Below are 13,965 nucleotides of genomic sequence, written 5' to 3'. Positions count from 1 at the left end.
CCAAGCCATGGGCAGCCGGTTTCTCCAGGAGAATGTTGTGGGAAATGGGGCTAAAGGCTTATAGTAAAGTCCAGGTAAACAGTATCCACAGTCTCTCCTTCATTCATTAAGCAGGTCACCTTACCATAGAAGGATATCAGGTTTGTCAAGCAGGACCTTGACAAACCCGGGCCTTTCGTAAACCCATGCTGACTGGACCCGATCAGCTGGTTGTCCCGCATGTGCTGCATGATGGCACTCAAGGTGATCTGCACCATAACCTTCCCTGGCACTGAGGTCAGACTGACAGGCCTGTAGTTCCCCAGACCTTCTTTGCAGCCCTTCTTATGGATGGATGTCACATTTGCTAACCTCCAGTCAACTGGGACCTCCTTGGTTAGCCAGGACAGCTGATGAATGATGGAAAGTGGCTTAGTGAGCACATCCACCAGCTCCCTCAGTACTCTTGGGTGGATCTCATCTGTACCCATAGATTTGTGTGTGTCTAAGTGCTGTAGCAGGTCAGTCACCATTTCCCCTTGGATAGTGAGGGCTTCATTCAGACACACAATAATTCAGTTTAGATATAAGAAGAAAAAGAGAGAAAGAGGCTTAATCCTATACGTTTCAAGAATGTCTGAAAAAAGGGAAATGCTTTCTGAATTTTTTGGCTTGGTATTGATATCCAGCTTTGTAATGATACCATACAAAGGTATAGTATCTGTAATGATACCAGACTCACCAACAGGCCTTATAATATCTTAGGTATACCTATCTACATGTCAGATGTTTGGTTTGATAGGTTTCCACTTTAATTTGTGTGTGTGTTTTATGCTTTGGGTCACTTACCATGGCATATAAATTCAATATGGATTTGAAATCAAAGAGCTAATTTATAAATTGCTATTTACCCATAGTCATATGGAAACCACTCACTTTGTAAATGTTTGCATGAGTCAATGATTCCAGTGAAACTATTAATGTAAGTAAAAGTTCATAGAAATAAGCCTGAGAACCACTGAAATGGGTTCATTTGACAATCATTATGTTGTATGAAGGACAAAGGAGAGGAAGGAATATTTTGGATAAAATGACAGAAAAAGTCTTTACCCTTGGGACTGAGTAACTTTTTCTTTTTTTTTATAAGGCTGTCTCAAGAGATTATTGCCTTCCTTTCCTGTCCCCTCAGCTACCTTTTCTTGACATTTGTTCCTGAATTAGAGTGTTACAGTTGCTTATGGAGTTCCTTGTAAAATAGATCCCTTATACAGCACAGGATACCAGTAAATCCCAGTAAATCAAGTGGAAAAAAAAGTGATCTACAAAGCCAGGGCCAGAAGTAATCTGTCAAAGACAAGAGACTTTTAAGCAAGTTTTAGTGCTTTAGAAAGTGCACATAACCTTCTGCCCACAGCACACTGCATAGAAGATACAGACATCAATCTTAGAGAGAAATGGGGAAGGCATTTTGCTGGGGCTAGAACCCTGAATGATGCAAACTTTTGTTTTAATCCTTATATGGTTTATCAAGTCATTTGGTTATTAGGATTTTTTCTTGTCTTTTCAAGTAATATTATAGTACTAATGCTTTTAAAGTAAACTTAATTGATATTTTCTTTTGCTTTACATGCTACCTTTCCTCACTGCATGGGGGATCACTCATGTCACTCGGGCTAAATTTCTTTAAGGAAGGCAATAGTATTTGATTTAGCAAAGTGTAATGTTTCAAATTTTACCCATTCTTCTTTAAAACTTGACCATTTACTTTTTGACTGATGAGGTTCTCTTTTTAATTATCTGAGAAAATGAAAAGAATGGTCTTCTTTTCCTTTGGTAAAAATTAATTCCTAAGTTATCCATAAGTTTAAGAAGTTAGTGTGTTCCTTTTCATTTGCATTTTTATAATTTGTTCAAGAAATTCAGTATTTCAGACATGTATAACTGACATATAGGAAAGCAAGATTACTTCAGAATTGGTTTTAGAAATACTTTATTTTTCTTAATAAGACTGTTTACTTAGAGCTAAGGGTTGCGTGATTCATTTATTCTTTTCAAAATAATGTAGATTTTTCTGTATTCTTTAGCTTAATAACATTCATTGTAAAGAAAAAATAATCCCAGACATACTCTTTGTAGAGTTAATGATTGGCAGTAGCTTAAAAGCAGACTATACTATATTAAACACAAACCCAGATTGTTTGGGCACAAAACCCAGAATCCCAGCACTGAGATTTTTCTTGGCTAAGCATCAAAGCATGTTAATAGGTATAGTGTTAGACTGGGACAAAGACGGGATTGTTACTGCGGTATATTTCATCTTGCTGATACTTGGCAAGAGTCAGTGTATTTTTAGGTGAAGTTTGTGTGTGCATTTGTCTAGTCACCTGGAAAAAAGGATGCGTAGATGACCCGTGAAAATGCAGTTAGCACGATGGAAGGTGAGAATGTGTAATCCTTATTATACAGTGAATTGTTAGCACTATATTGTGGGTAAGATATCATTTCAAAGGGCTGGAGTGTTCTCAGTTGTTTGGCTGCACATGTGGGGTTTGTTTTTTTTTTATAACGTAACGATGGATTTAACAGTGGTATAGCCATGTACTTTTTAATTGCTAACTGTTCATGCTCCATTTCCTTTCTTTGTTTCAACAAAGTTGAGTAGCATGGGAAGAGGCATTTTGAGGTTTTTGTTTCTGTTATAGAATACATTTTTTGTAAATATGAGCAATACTTTTTAAAGTGGTACTGCAGTGAAGGATGACTACAGTATGTTCAAACATTTTCTTTATTCATCACATCTGCTGTTTTTCTCAACAGTCAATTCATGGTATAATTCAATATTTTTTTGGTTTTACATGCCTTACTACAGAGCCAAATAGGTATTTTTTGTATAGTGTAGAACAAGTCATGTTGGTTGTCAGATTCTGGTTGTGGAATCTTTATGATTAATAATATTTCATGAATAAAAGGAAGTGAAATTCAATTCTTGCCTAAAAAGTTGTTAAGTTTTTGATAGTTAGTAGCTAATAGTAGTAGTTGTTAGTTTGGTAATAACAAAACAAAGTAAACTACAAATTTTGTGAGCTGAGCAGATTCGATTGGGAAATCTTTCAGACAGTAAAGATAACTGTTACTAAATTGATTACAACTTTTTTTTATCTCAAAGATTGCAGCTACTATGCTGTCATAGGTAAAAAGCCATGTTTCATATGATTCTGCAACCTGTTTTATAACATTTAACATGCTGGTAATTTTTTGAGTACAGGTCTTCACCAAGTTGTCTGCAAGTCTGCCTATCATCTTTGCTGTCAGTTGGGATAATAGATTTTCAATCGTGTTTTTTTTGGGAAGGGGCCATTTTCAAGGTTTTTCACAGATACATTTATATTAATTATAGATTGTTAGCTGCATTGCCACCTGGTCCTGGTGGATATTGTGTGAATATTGCAGATGTGATTTCAGGAATGCTATTTCAGATTAAATGATTCTTCATAAATTGTTTTTTCAATGTTTCTAGCAATCAAATTCAGAATTTTGTTGAAGGCCTTTATTCTTCTAGCTTAATAGACAATTTGATGTCTATATTTAAAAGCAAAAAAACAGTGGTTATTTTCTAGAACTGAAGACCAGAGTATGCTACATTGACCGTCGCTTTTCTGAGCAGATGCTTTGTAAAATATGCAATTTTTACTCTTAGAAATCTATTCTCCATGGTAAATATTTCCAGAAGAAAAAAGAAAAAAAGGAACAAACCTGAGCATTGCGCTGTTATTTTGGTCTTAATCTTTGACACTGTCAGGTATTCCTGAATGTATCATTGTGGACCATGTTTGTAGGTTAGCATATCTGGACTAAGTTCTGCAGTGAACTTTACAAATCCAGTCTTGCAGAAGTCTTTCAGTTGTTCATTCTCATTTCTTGCATGATAATAGTACTGTTTCCTTACAGTTGTGAACTCCCAGAATGAGAAGGCTATAGTTGTGTTTTAAGTAGAAATTACATAGCAGGTTCTATGGAAGTTGAAGTATGTATGTATTCTGTTTCTCCCATAAATGGCCTAATTTGTGTTGTAAATGGTATTAGTTGCAATTCCAGGCTGTGTTTTGTGGGTATTTTAATCCTGGTTGATGGATTTTCACAAACATCTTGTTAAATACTTATGTGCTGCTTCTGCAAAATGTCTCATAGAGAAATTCAAGTTACAAAATTTTAGGGTTTTTTTGTTTTGTTTTTTTTTCTTTTGCATTGGTTTTTTTTGTAAAGGGTGAATGTCATATGATATGGTGTTTTGCTTTCCATATGAACAATTTAAACCTTTATATAGGTAACTAAAAATAGTAATACTATTAATAATATCCTTCAGATTCAATCATTTTACCATTATTTGTTGACTTCACAGTTTCAGATTTATTTTGTATATAAATGACAACTCTCTGGTTGCATAATGTTCCAGTTAAGATTACATATACTTAATCATAACTGTCCCAGTTAAGATTACACATACTTCACTTAAGCAGTCAAGCATTTGACTTGCAAAGCATGTGTAACTTAATATTTTTTTTATTAGTTGATCAACTGTGTTTTTAACATAGACATGCAGCTAGTTATGATATGTATTGGTTTCTACCTCTTTGTGATGATCTGTTGAATTTTATATTGAATCACACTAGTGTAAGTAGTATTAGATCTCAATATATGACACTGTACATGGAGGTTATGGTCATAGAGACAGCAAAAATTAATACCTCCTTTTGAAAATGTGCTTTTATTGTACTGAATGGCAGCCTTACTGAGAGTGTTGATAGGATAGTAAGTATGACTAATTTTCTGCTATAGTCTTGTAAAGAGGTAATTTTACGTTTATGAATTACATGCTCATAAACACACTTAAGTGCCCTGTTGTGCTTGTGAGTGTAATCTATATTTGTCATAGATAATTATGCAAAATCTTTTCATAATAAATTATCAACAATTTTAAGAGTTTTTTGTGTGTGTGAATGTATCTTTACTGCTACAATTTAGTTTGGAGTTTGGAATTTGGAATTTGTTTTCTTTTTCCCTTCATTTTCTTTCTGTGAGATTACTTGCTTGGAATGAGTGATAAATTGGATAATTTCTTGCAGCTCAAATTTTTGTCTCTTTGAGGACATAGGAGTTTATTTGAGAACAAGGGAGTAAAACATGGCACTTCCAGCTAGGTCCTCCAGCTTTTTGCTGCAAGTGTCATGATTTCTGTAATTAATAGTCTTACTGGTTCACTGAGTCTGAATTTAAGTAAAACTGACTCAACATGGTAATAAGTATTACAATAAATTTTAAGAATTATGTTTTGAGGAATGAACTTTTGAGGTTCGTTGCTGGGCAGACTTTTTGTTGGTCTAGAGTCCAGAATACGTACAGGCTGAAATACTCTCTTTTTGAACAGAATCCTTTGCACATAATTAAGGGAAAGCTGTGTAAATTGTAAATGAATTGGTTTGGGGAAAAACCACTGTGTTGTTTTGTTCAGCAATTGTAACTTTAATGTATTTCAATGCATGTGTTCCATGAGAAGTGTTACAGACTGATTTCTGCTTCTTAGGATTACTTAACTTTAAAGTAAGTTTAAGCATGGAGAGCATAAGAGAGCTTCCTAATAATTTTAAGTGTGAAAATCTATTTTAGATGTTGTATCAGAAATATGTTTCATGAAAATTATCGTCACAAGCACTTGCATTGATTATTTCTGCAAAAATATCTAAGATGTATTAATGAAGGTTCTGAGTAGAATTTGTGTCAGCAGGAATAAAGAAAACCCAACTTGAGTCCTTATAAGGGTATATCTGCTTCTAATGAGAAGAAGCTGTTTATCTAGTGAAAATGGAAAACATCCAAAAAGCCTAGACTTTGAGAGGATAAGGCAGAAAAGACTGCTATGATAATTTAATCCAGTGTTTTACCTAAAAGAGCACACAAGACTCTCTTAAATTATTTTATGTCACTCTTATCATTTGGTGGAAAAAAATCCCATTTTAATGTAGAGATTTATGCTGAAAGATACCCCGCTAAAATTTTCTTCAGTAAGTGCTTTTCTTGTTAAGTAAATAAAAATGCCACTTCTTTTTGGTCTGCCTCTTGGCTCATCTTCGAGGTCTTAGACCCTTTTTCACTGGTCTGCTGGCCTTCTGTTAGCACATTTGTCTTCATTTGCAAGTTGTGACCAAATCACCCTTAAACTTTGTTTGGTAAATTAGGTAGATTGAGCATTAACCTTCCTTTTGTCACATTTTACTGTTTTCCCCAGTCTTTGTCATGTCTAAACTTGGTCAGAAATTATGCTCTTTTCTTCCTTCACAGAAGGTAGTTTGACAGTCTCTTTTCTTTATGTCCACAAGTAGTAGAAATAATTTTTTCATGGTTCTAAGTTGATAGTTCTGTTATTTTTGCTCAAGAACAGTTTATCAAGCTTAGAATTACTTGAGTTATATTTTCTCTTTATAAATAGTGATATAACATTACAGTTTCTGCCCTTCTTTTTCCTACTCCTCTAGAATTTCCCTCCTATGTTATTCACAGCCTTGTTCCCCATGGCTCGTAGATCTCTTTAAGCATCTTTTAAACAGCACTGGATGCAAATTGCATGGCCCTGTTGCTCTTTTTATACTGCTTGGTTTTTAGTAGCTGTTCTTTCTATTTCGGGGTAACTCAAGAAAACCTAAAAATATATTATCTTCAAATGTCATATTGGGCTTTCTCAGAGAACAGAAAGAGCTATAGAATTCTTTTTTTTTTTTTTCCTACATTGCTAGTACTTTTCCATTTCTTTAGGCTTTAATCCCTAACATAAAAAGAAAATTTAGAAATGTGGAAATGTGGGCTTTTTTCTATATGTGCTCAAAGATGCATGTCTGTATAACTTTAGCTATGTCTGTTGTCATAAATAAATGGACAATGGTTATTTAATGATCACTTTTCTATTTAAAAGTATTTTTACCTTCTTAAAGTAACATCTGAGGCCAAGTTAAGAAAAACAAAAATTTCCTGTTTGGTACCATTTTTCATTCAGGCATTTGGCAGCAAATTACAAATAAGCAGCTTTACCCTTTTCTCTGTACAGCTGCTTATTCTTTGTATTTCCCTGGATCTTGAATATAAAATTAAAGATGCTGGTAAAATCCAAGTATTGAGGCCAAATATTGTGTGTTTAGGGAGGCATCTTTTTAAATTAAATTGTTGTTAGAAAGTAGTGTTTCTTTTCTACTCTGTTACAAGTGAGAAGGCAGTCTGAGTTTTAGTGGATTTTGTACAGTGCTACAGAAACGTGGCTTAACTGTCTGCAAAGAGAATTCAGTTTTAAAAGCTGCATAAACCATGTTAGTGCAATGTGGGATCAAAGTTAGTAAGTCCTGCCCAGTCTGTCAAGTAACACGTGGAGACAGCTTGTGTATTCTTGCACATGTTCTTAGAGCAATGGAGTTGACCGTTTTGGACCATGTGGTGCATGGGGTCAGCATGGCTTATTGAGTCAGTTTCTGCAACATGTAGGCTGCACCCAACCCGACTTCTAGAAAATTACTGGATATTTCTGCATAGTGCTCATAACCCTCCAGAATGCGGAGGCTTTATTGGAACATACTGAGCCAGGGTGGTATTTCTGTATTTACCTGGGGAGTTTACCTGGTATCTTTGCACCAAGTTTGTGTGCTTGGAACACAAGGGAGGGATTACAAACCCGGCCTGGGAAAGAACCAGTTATTGTTAGAGTTTGTTTCTGGTTTTATGTCTCATTAAAGCAGTCTTTGCCCTTTTCAGACATCATCTCTCTCTGGAGATCACTGCTACAGGTGAGACTTCTCAGCCTACTGTCTTCACACATGTAGGTCTGGCTAGGTGCTTTGTGGTCTGCTGTGGGATTCATGTGTTTCTTCAGGTCAACAGCGGATGTTGCTGGGTTGGACTAGTAAGTCATGCCATGCCCCCAGCTCACTCAGGGTTGAGTGTCTATATAGTCTTCTGTTGTATCTGTGTGATAGATAAGGGTGGATTTTGTGGCGTGTCACTTCCTAAGCCTGGGCACAACGAGTACATACCTGTAGCTTGCTGCTACTGTGACATTGGGGGGTATCCCAAAACACCATCTGTCCCTCTTTACTGAACTGATTGTACCACTCTGCGTTACAACTGAGTTGTTCCAAGTTGTCATCCATTGACTGCTCTGATGTCTTATAATAATAAGTAGTTTATGGGACTACATACTCACATACATATGTACCTATGTGTATTCAGTTAGATGTGTGATGACAATGTATTTGTAGCCTACAGTTAACCTGAGGAGTTTTCCATAGTCCAGAAAATCTGGTAAATGCTATGTAGGCATTTTATATGGCAGTATTATTTTTTTTGTGTGAAAAATACTGGATAAATAAAATAAGTATCAATCTCAAAGAAGTTACAGTTTAATATATACTTGTGCATTAAAATGACATAAGACAGAGGTTAAAACATGAAACAGTCTTGATGTGGATCGGCCAGTTTGACAGTGGAATACGTGCTCAGATAAGCAGACCTTTAATGCTTTCCTATGCATTCTGCCTCAAATTGTAACAGAAAAGACAAATTCAGGAAAATTTAAATCACTATACATTTTATCATAACTAACATTAGGAAAGGACTATTGATAGGATTATAGATCGATAGAGTTTTGTACTATTTCTAAAAGTGGTTTGGACCATCATGAAGAACTGAAGTTGAGCAAACACTGTATTCCAAATTGTGATATCAAAATATTTTGCACGTACTCATTGCTTGGCTATATTGCAGATACTTGGTTTTTTGTATCCTTTTTTGAGAAATTTCAACTGACACGCAATTCTTACCATTGTTTTCATTAGTTCTCATTTTGACTTACTATATACTTGAAAATTGGTGATCCTCCCAGTAAAAGGGTTAATGCACATTGTTTGACACCTTCCCAAGTTTTAGAACAGCAAAGCATACCATAGTCACAGTTGGATAATTTCACAGCAAAATCACTTTTTAATGAGAAGTATATCAGCAGTACAGAGCTTTTGAAGTTCTTAAGTTTGGCTGATAAGCAGCCATACTGAGCTCATTGATGGAAAAGCATCATTTGCTGAACAAGCCTCATGGTTAAGACTGGAAGTCACAGTTACGTCATTGCTTGGTTAATTGGCTGCACCTGTCACTTGTTAACAGCTCTAATCCAGTAGTCTCTGAACCACGTGTTGAGAGGTCAGCAGGAGCAGGAAAGAGCCTGGTGCACTGGGAAACATTGTTAGATGTAATCTTAGTTTGGCAACCTGTTGTGCTTGTTAAATTCAAATTGTTGCTTTTCATCTCATGACATGAGCTTCCCAAAGTCAGAATGTTGCAGATATCCTGAAAGTAAAGTATGTGGTTCTCTTCCTTCAAGGCAATGCTTAATTAACTTAAGATCAGATATTATTTTTCAGAATGTATTCATTTGTGGTTTTGTCTTTTGTAATGAAAAATTCTTTACAACTTTGTTCTTCTTGGAGTTGGAGTGCAGTTAAAAAGTATGAATACAAAATTCATAGTAGCCAGAGAAAATATATCTCTATATATAGAGATACATACACAGACATGCATATGTATTTGTTAGTATTTAGATGTCCCCTCCATGTTATAGAGTTTGAGTCCTCTGCTGTCTCAGGTGCTTGTCATTGTGCTGCCTTTTATCACATAATGCTATTTGGGGCATTGAAACTTTTAGTATAGTTATTGTATACGTGTAATTATGTTGGTGTTTCCTGCTATTTATATACTTAAGCTATCGTTTAATTCTAGTGATCTTTTCAGCTATTTAAATAGTTTGAGTTCTTCAGTACATCTTGAAAATATTTGCTTTCTACATATGTTCATATTGATGAACATATTGAAAGTATAGTCAAAAATCACTGAATTTTTAAAAGTACATCTGAGTGTAGAATTTGAGATAACTCATATGTTTAGCAATTTTTGTACATTTTGTAATGAGCAACTTGCTAAACTTGTTTAGACAATTTGAATAAACTAATTAGCTTATTCTACATATAACTGCAGAATACTGCTGCGTTATCATCCTGTATTTCAGAGGAGCAATTCTCATACTATTAAATCGAAGTTAGAAATGTAGAAATGTTTTAAGTTTAGAACTTCATAACATTTTGCAAGTATTTTGCTATTTTTTCTTTTGTAAATTTCAGAAGACTGCAAGTACACAGATAGGATTTTGGTATTGATGGTTGTTGCTAAGAAATTAAACAAGTTTAACAAGTGGTATTTTGCATTACTTGACTGATACTCTTACAAAATTCTTTATCAAATAGGAATGTTCTTGCTAAAAGTTATGATATCACAGAATGTGTTGGGTTGGAAGGAACCTTTAAAGGTCATCTAGTCCAACCCCCTTGCAATGATCAGGGACATTTTCAACTAGATCAGGTTGCTCAGAGCCCGGTCCAACCTGACCTTGAATGTTTCCAGGGATAGGGCATCTACCACCTCTCTGGGAAACCTGTTCCAGTGTTCACCACTCTTGTCGTAATTTTTTTTTCCCTTATATCTAGTCTGAATCTACCTTCCTTTAGTTTAAAATCACTAAACCACCCACTGTCCTATCGCAATAGTCCCTACTAAAAAGTCTGTCCCCATCTTTCTTATAAGTCCCCTTTAAGTACTGAAAGGCCACATATTGGTTACTTGGGAAAACAAATGTGCTACCAACACTATTCTCATCCCAAATCCAAAACTTACCACTACACTACCTGCTAGCAAGAAAGTCAACCTCATCCCAGCCGACACCATGACAGTTGAGTATTAATTGTGAGATCATAACATCTAATTTGGAAGTGGTTGGTTGTATATAGAATGGAGAATGTTTCTGAATGCATGTACATTAAATACTATCCTAGTACCAGTGTTTATGATTCATTATTTTTGAAAAAATTCAGCAAGAAATAGCAGTGACTTTAAATATGGCATGTTATTGTTACAGAAATGGCGTTACGGTGATATTGTCTTTAAAAGTATATGTGTACTGTAATTCACTGTATGTGGAATAGATGATAGTGAATCAGTCATTTATTGCTGCTTTTGTGGTGGTAAAAGATAGGGTCTTTATGGATATATTTGCCCTCTTGTAGCATTTTTAAACAAGTAAATGGTGTGGCTGTTTCAGTGACTGGAACACAAAATGGAAAAAAAATACTTTTATCGTGAATTGAGTTCAACAGTTGCATAATCACCTCCAGGAAAAGGGGATGGCCTTAATATGTGCAGCTTAGTCTGAACTGCAATTTTTTAAATTTTTTTTTTTTTTCATTTTTAATGCATATTATCTGTGAGACACTCAAACTGATGGCTTCTTCAAGACTTACTAAGGGATATTAGTTACAATTTACTTTGGAGTTTTCTGATGATTTATCTTATGAAGAAGATGCGATCCAGGTTTCAGATTGTTTCATAGATGCTTAATGTACTCAGTTTTTGTCATACAGTTCAACATTGAGCAATTTACTGCTCATTCACGGTACCCTAAGACAAATAGTTACTAAACTGTTTCTTAGGTATGTTCAGATTTCTAGCTGTTTTGATTACAAGCTACGGTATCTGAAACTAGCCAATTCGTTAAATTGCCCAAAGAAAAAATGATTGTGAGATGTAAAGCAAACAAACAAATCCCTTCAGCCCTCTAAAATGCAAATTTGTATATCAGAGTCATAATATGTCTTAAGTTAAAGTAACCTTTCATCAACAAATATGTTTTTCTCATTTGCAAAAGTAACTGCTTAAATGAAAAGTAAATCTTTGGCTACTTAAAATAGCAGTATTTTTTTATGTCAAGGCCTCTCTCGTATTTCATGCTGGGTATAGTATCTTTATGATAAATATTTCTAATGGAAAGTGTCATTGAATTACATTTGGTAATAATTTTCCATTGCTATAAAAGCGTAGAAATTGAACTAAAAGCAAACTATTATTTTTAAAAACAAGTGCATGATCCAGTGGAAACAATCTTTTTAATTGAAGGTGTTGGGTTTTTTTAATACCACTCCTGCCCAGAAAAAGGAGTTGTAGTTGGTGGAATTTTATCAGGGTTTTCAAGCAACATTGAGACACCATCTTATGCTCTTCCTGTAAAACTGAATTCAAACCTCTTTGAAAAAAGACTTATGCCTACCAAGAAAATGGTATTTATCCTGCTTTATGTATGAATCAAAATCCAATGATACTTTAAAAGGATTATTGTTGCTATTAAAACTGTTACAGTCTTTTTATTTTTGTTTGGCAATTCTTCAACAAAGATGATCAAAATAGTATGATCATCATTAATCAGAGATGATCTTTTAATCACGTAATATATATTGCTGTCCAGGTCAGTTTTATGGACTGTCCGTCAAATCTTGTCTGTAATTTGTATGACTAGAAATTTCTCCTGCACATTTTCCAGTGGCCAGACAAAAGAGGAACTGCTACTGATTGTAACGTTAAATAGTTTAACTTGTTCAAAGGCATATAAAATATTTCTATTTTGCATCTGTAAAATTGTGTCTGCAGTTTGTCCATCGCAGATGTATTAACATAAGGTTATAGCAGAGCTTTAGAGTTGTAGTTGTAGTCATTTTCTGATGGGAAGTTTAAAGGATTAAGCAGCTGTTTTCATAGCTGTGTAATCAATAAGGTTGTAGAACATTGGTGGGGGGAAAAGCATTCCTGGGTGTCTGTGTTTTCATTCAAGCAGTTCCTCCACAAATTTACTGCCCAGTAACCTTTAGGCTCAACTGTGTTTTTTTTTTTCATTGACTGCTGAAATGGTAGTTGCAGTGTGTTGGCAGAAAAGGACGGTTTTGAATGGTGGCTATTGTTCTATTAACATTAGAACCCTCTGGCTACAGGATCAGCAAGAATGCCTGCTTAGATAAAGTGACAATGTTGTCTCCTGTTCATGGGAATAATTTGCTGATAAACTATGACAGTACAGAAAGCCCTAAGGGCTAAGGGTGGGGAAAGCTATGTTAAACTTCATGTATTGCTCAGCAGAATTCTTATTTACAAGGTAATTCATCCATTAGAACCTATTAGGAAGTATGAATTGTAAGCGCATCTTACACAATAAACCTTCCTTATTTGTACTGTTATGGTTTGTAGAATAATTCTTGAAACAAATAATGAGGTTCTGTTTCTGTGCCTCTGCATTCGTGTTATTTTTTTGATGACAGAATGGCATCATCTAATCCTTACAGGACAAAGAGTTATGTAATGTATATTAAATAAGTATATTTCCAGTGCTTTTACTGAAACTTGTATGCCAAAAGGCTAAATAATAAGTTCCTCTCTTATACTTCCTAATCTTTGAGTAATTCTTGCGTTCAGACTAACTGTAGATAAAGGATTGGTGCCATCATTGTTTCATCAGGCTCTCCTAGAATACTCCGAAATATCCTCAGCTTGAATTAAATACTAGTTTTTAATAGTTAATTAAATAACTAGTATTATTTGTGATTAATATAGTGTTATAAAAATGCATGCTTCTAAATATCTCTGGAATTAAAATGTTCTGTGGTTCTTGAAACATTTTAGTAGGTACTGAAGATTGGAATTCTCAAAGACTGATATTTCATCCTTACAGTAATGTATGGTTTTAGAAATTTTATAAGAAATGTTGAAACTGTTAATTTAGAATCATAGAATCATTTAGGTTGGGAAAGACCTTTAAGATCTTCAAGTCCAACTGTAAACCTAACACTGTAAGTTTACCACTAATTCAAGTCTTTAAGTGCCACATCCACACATCTTGTCCATAAATACGACGATGCACAACCGGAATGAGGTAAAAATCCAAACTCTTAGGAACTAAGATTTTAACATAAATCTTAAAGATGTGTTTCTAGAATTCATGTGTAGTTGAAGAGAAAAATATGGTAAATGTCCTTTTATTTTCCTTTTTTTCTGTCTTGAGTGATGTTTCTTATGTAAAATCATCAC

At 34.6% G+C, this 13,965-nt stretch overlaps 1 protein-coding gene across 1 annotated transcript in view; it reads left to right on the top strand.

Annotated features, from left to right (window-relative positions):
* CWC27 (CWC27 spliceosome associated cyclophilin) overlaps nucleotides 1-13,965 on the top strand; it is a 121,422-nt gene that overhangs the window by 32,377 nt on the left and 75,080 nt on the right. The window lies entirely within an intron of this gene.

Source organism: Chroicocephalus ridibundus, chromosome Z (assembly GCF_963924245.1).
Source record: "Chroicocephalus ridibundus chromosome Z, bChrRid1.1, whole genome shotgun sequence".
Taxonomy (NCBI): domain Eukaryota; kingdom Metazoa; phylum Chordata; class Aves; order Charadriiformes; family Laridae; genus Chroicocephalus; species Chroicocephalus ridibundus.
The sequence above is the reverse complement of the archived record's forward strand: the minus strand, read 5'-3'. Positions and strand labels throughout refer to the sequence as shown.